Raw genomic sequence first — 5015 nt, forward strand, 5'->3', positions numbered from 1 at the left:
TGTTTTCCATAACATAATAGTAGTTTTAGTATGACAAATTATTTTATAATTGTTTTCATACAAAAAACTTAAAATATATTCATTATCTAGAAAATTTTATCAGTTGTAAGACTAAAAAATATTAAATCATAAATTAATATAATAGAAAAATATCAGCTTTAGAAATCACAAAAAAAATGTTTAGTGAGCTAAAATTTCATTTATTCATAATTTCATTTATTTATACCAATAGAAAAAAAAATATACACATAAATTTTTAGGTTTAGTTGAGACTGATCTAATTATAACTATAATAAACACATTAGTTAAAAAAAAAATTCACTCTTATGCTTTATATTGTCCTCGATTTTACAAGTGAATAAAGATGCATAACTTAAAACAAAAATAACAAATTTTCTCTCTAAAAATGTTAGAAAATGAATAAATAAATAATACTACTACTAATAAAAAATATGAATAATATAATAACAATTATTAGAGAAATAATAATACTAAGAAATATATATGAATCAAAGAATATTAATCAGACTCAACCATTCTTATAACAATAATAGATAAAACATAAATGAGAAAAGGAGTAGAAATATCTTGGGTTGAGACACACATAGCGTTGTCCTTATAGAGAAAACGCCCCTACTACACAAGACAAAACAAAATATGCGCTTCCCTCCCACGATACAACAACTTGTCATTGTTAGATCAATCGAGTGTAGTGAAAGATCTTTAAACCTTATGAACACCAATGTCTTAAGATAATATAGAGAATAATAAAAAAACACTTTTATATGAACTCTAGTCTATCTTTGTTGTTGTGTCTATTCTCGTTCAAATAAAGGATATTTATAGGTAGTAGAGAGACTTAAGAGTCAATTTTTGCAATAAATTTGATTAAATAAATATTAACTCGTAATGAAAAATATAGTCCACTACAAAAAAAAAAATGCTAATCAGTGGAGGTTTTTATTTCAATCTGTGGGAGTTGTCACCCTCTACAAATTAATTTGCGGAGATTTTTAAAACCTCCCCAATTAGAGTTGCCACAACTTATTTGTGGAGGTTTTGGACAACCTCTGGTATCCAAGTTATACTGCAGAGGTTGTTTTGTGGAGGGTTTTAACCTCTTCTATTGCTGACTTATATTTTGTAGAGGTTTGAAACCTCCTTTATTTACAATTATCCACCTACATTTATAATTTATTAATTTAATGAAATTTGTTTTTTATAATAATAAAGAAATAAAATATATAAATTTTTAATATACACCAAAATTAACTAAAATTAATTTTATTGATGATTTGATAAAGTTCATTCTTTAATAATTACAATGTAAATATTAAAAAAAAGAAAAGAAAATACATAATGTTAAAAAAAGAAATATTTAAGGGACAAATTTTATCATCATCTTCTGACTCTCTAAAATGTGTCCTTCTGTCCAAATCTTCAACTTCATCCATGACGCCATCAAGTTGCCAAAGAAAAAAATAACTCTTTGAAGATGGCTTGTATTATTGAGTGATAAATTCTGTTGACACTGAAGAAGTAATCTGCTAGCACGTTCAAACTGGTGACAACCTCCACTCTCACCAGTAGGCAACAAGGACAATGGTAGAGCCACACAAGTATTTCTAAATAAACCCATAACAATGACTTATCAACATTTACTAAGTTAGCATGAAAACTCACATCTTTGATACTAGTGGTATGATACCAACATAATTTTGGTCTCCCTACAAAAATCATTATTAAAATGTAAATAAAAAAAACAACTTTAAAGATCTAGTAAATTTATAAAAATACATCATGAAGAAGATTCTAGGGAAATAATAAATTGGAAAGGCTATTTCAAATTACCAAACAAACAGTGTTTCAAATTGAAAACAACTTATTTAATTCCCATATTTGCTAAGTGAATAATCTATGTTGTGTTGTGTTGCTCTAATTTTGGCTTAACAAATGTTTCTATCAGTAAAAGTATAAAACCATTTTACCAACTTCGAAGTACTTCTAAAGTTGTCATTGGAATCTACAAACATAAAAGATGGATTAGTGTGAAAGACAAGAATGAAGGGTGCACTCGTAAAAACATGCATCTTATGATTATGCAGGATAAATTATAGAGAAATTATGCAATTGCAAAAGGAGAATTAAGAACCTTAACGACAACTATCAATATTGTTCCAATACTTTCTGAAACTCTGTCATGGATAAGAGTTTTTGCTTTTGTGTGAATCATTTCATAAGTCTAATATTCTCATTCATTTTCTCTTACTTGCCATGTGATGGAACATAGAAAACAATGTCATTAATCCCTCCAAACTGTTGTAGTATCATCAACCCAACTCCGACCTAACAAAGTAACTATATAACGTAAGAGCCTCACATAAGGCTAATATTGGCTATATTATATGAACAGGGATAATTTAGAATGCTCACGATAAGTGACTTCAAATAATGCATTCGGAATAGGCCAATGATGGTAGCTTCTGTTTGCTTCTGAAAGGCTTCGGTATAATCCTACAGATAAAGGTATAATGCAAAAATGATAGATTAAAACTAGTTACATACTCTAATTTCAGTGGCCTCTTGATAAACATCAACATTCTTACCCTGACTTGTAACAAGCTAAAAAATAAGTATATGTCAGCATGGACTACAAACAAACATCTTATAAAACTGAAGATTATTACCTGAAGGATGAATGACACCATTTCGCATATAAAATTTATTAAGAAATCAAAGGCATTAAAAACATTTAAAAGATCTTGCCAATGAAGAGTATGAAAAGTACTATGTCTTGTGGACCTTGGCTCAGCAAAGTTTCTGTTTCATTATTTTCCTGAGTTAACTAACCTATCAAAATGAATGAAGAAACAAATGATTTTTCCTGAAAATTCTCATGAACAAGAAATAGCATCACAATTCCAACAGATTTTACATGACTGACTTGTGCACATCATAAACATAGTAATATTAACACTAAGATAACTAAAATTCTTCTATCAAATTCTAAATGGTGAAATATTAACACTAAGATAACTAGAGAAATCCACTGCCTAAGAACGTCAATACATGTGCAAACACAACAATGAATGAGTATTCAAGTGTGAAATTTCAATTTGGGTTGTTGTGTGCACACTAACGAAAATTAGCTTTCAACATTCTCCTGTGTGAAAAATTAGATAAAAGTGTGAATAGCGGTACCATGACTGCAGGCGAATCAAAAGTGGAATGCTGGGAAATAATCGAAAGTGGAGGCTCCTAAAAGTTGCGAACAACTCTGATAGAGTAATAGAGTGACAGAACAGAGCAAACAACTCCGATGAGCGATAAGGCCGCCTACGATGGAGTGACAGAGTGACAGAGAGGAGGTGACGGAACTGGATCATCGAGTGACTGATTCGCTACTTACATTACAACAGAGGCTATGACGGAGACTAAATCGCGATTAGCTATTGAGGCCACGACGGAGATGGCGGGACGGAAAGGCTACGACGGAGTTGAATCGCGGAGCGGAAATGATTTGGGAAAAACGTAGATTTTTCGGAGGGACAATATTTTGCGACTTAGGAGACTTCGCTTTTCTGATCTAGGAAGAAACGTTGAGTGAAAAGTCTACATTAATCTGTGGAGGTCATAAATCATAAACCTCTTAAAAATAAATAAAAAACCTCCTCTATTATTAGCTTTCAGATAACCGATCGGAATTAGCTTATATCATGCTTATCTCCGGAGAGTTTTTGTAACCTCCCCAAAATGACCTGTACTAAATAACTATTTTTTTTGTAGTGATCGTTAACTATAAATAACATCTACCCATAAAATTAAAAGTCTATAAAAAATATTAATAACATAAATTAATATTTTAATTATATATTTTTAAATTATATTAAAATATTTCCAGATATTTCAAATCTTTATATGTTGAATAACGTGGAAGGGTTAAAAATCCACAAAATCACAATATTTGTAACTAAATATTTCCTTTTTCAACCTAACACAATTCTGCACTAATATATTCTTGTAGAGTTGAAAAAGTGATAGAACCGATGCAGACATCAATTTTTCATGCGAAAGAATAGGCCCTAACCAAAGTACGTGATTAACGAGAGTAAAGAAGAAGTTTGTTCGTTCGTACCCCGTTGTGGGATCCACCTTAGACGATAATATTATAACATATTTGATAATCATTTTTCTTACAAAATAATTTGTTTTGCTTTTTTGAGTTCTTTCATAAAAGTAGCAAAAGAACGTAGTAGTATAAATATTTTTAAAATACTTTCATGCAAGAAATTGAACAACATGTGTCAGGATTAAGTCATCATAAATCTGTAATTATTTTATGCAAGTGTCAAATAATAATTTCAACGTATTAAAAACAATTCACAATTTTTCCGTAAAGGAGAAAAAAATAGAATAAAGATTAGAAGAAGGATAAAAGAGAAAATGAAAAGTTATTTTATGAATGGATGATAATAAGGAAACAAATAGGGTAGAGAAATCACTTTTTATTTATTTAGATGAATGATAACATGAGTTTAAATAAATAAATAGTTAATATTTTTATCTGAATTGAACATTAACTAAAAATGCATTTTACTACATTATTTTTCCTAACTTTTCATTATTTAGTGCATTCTTTTAATTTAAAAATAAAATATTATTATAAAAGATTTTTTTTATTTTAGGCGTAAAACTTGTAACAATCCTATTTTCTTAATCACTCTCTTAATTAGACATTATAATTAAGATTATAATTCATTAATAGTATAGGTGATTATAGTTGTAATTAGTTTAGTGTATTTCAAAATATGGTTAACATAACTCATAAGTATTCCAAAGTAGGGAACTAAAAGTTTAATGCAGTTTTTCAAAAAGCTAACACATGTTTTCTAACTCATTCTATATTACTCCTTCGGTGGATAGTTCCAGCTTCATTGTTAGTATCCCCATCAACTCCTAAATTTGCTCCCGTATATACACAATATATGATAATCGCAAGAATAAGAGGAATAAAA

The 5015-nt window shown here is 29.1% G+C and overlaps 1 long non-coding RNA gene across 1 annotated transcript; it reads right to left on the reverse strand.

Annotated features, from left to right (window-relative positions):
* Positions 1-1268: 1268 nt before the first annotated feature.
* On the reverse strand, positions 1269-3610 carry LOC146882138 (uncharacterized). Its single transcript, XR_014985024.1, has 3 exons — positions 3202-3610; positions 2434-2514; positions 1269-2346 (listed from the first exon to the last, which is right to left on the reverse strand). It is a non-coding gene; the product is annotated as an uncharacterized LOC146882138 (long non-coding RNA).
* Positions 3611-5015: the final 1405 nt, after the last annotated feature.

Source organism: Vigna unguiculata, chromosome 10, assembly GCF_037176805.1.
Source record: "Vigna unguiculata cultivar grain cowpea cultivar isolate G323 ecotype 2 chromosome 10, ASM3717680v1, whole genome shotgun sequence".
NCBI lineage: Eukaryota > Viridiplantae > Streptophyta > Magnoliopsida > Fabales > Fabaceae > Vigna > Vigna unguiculata.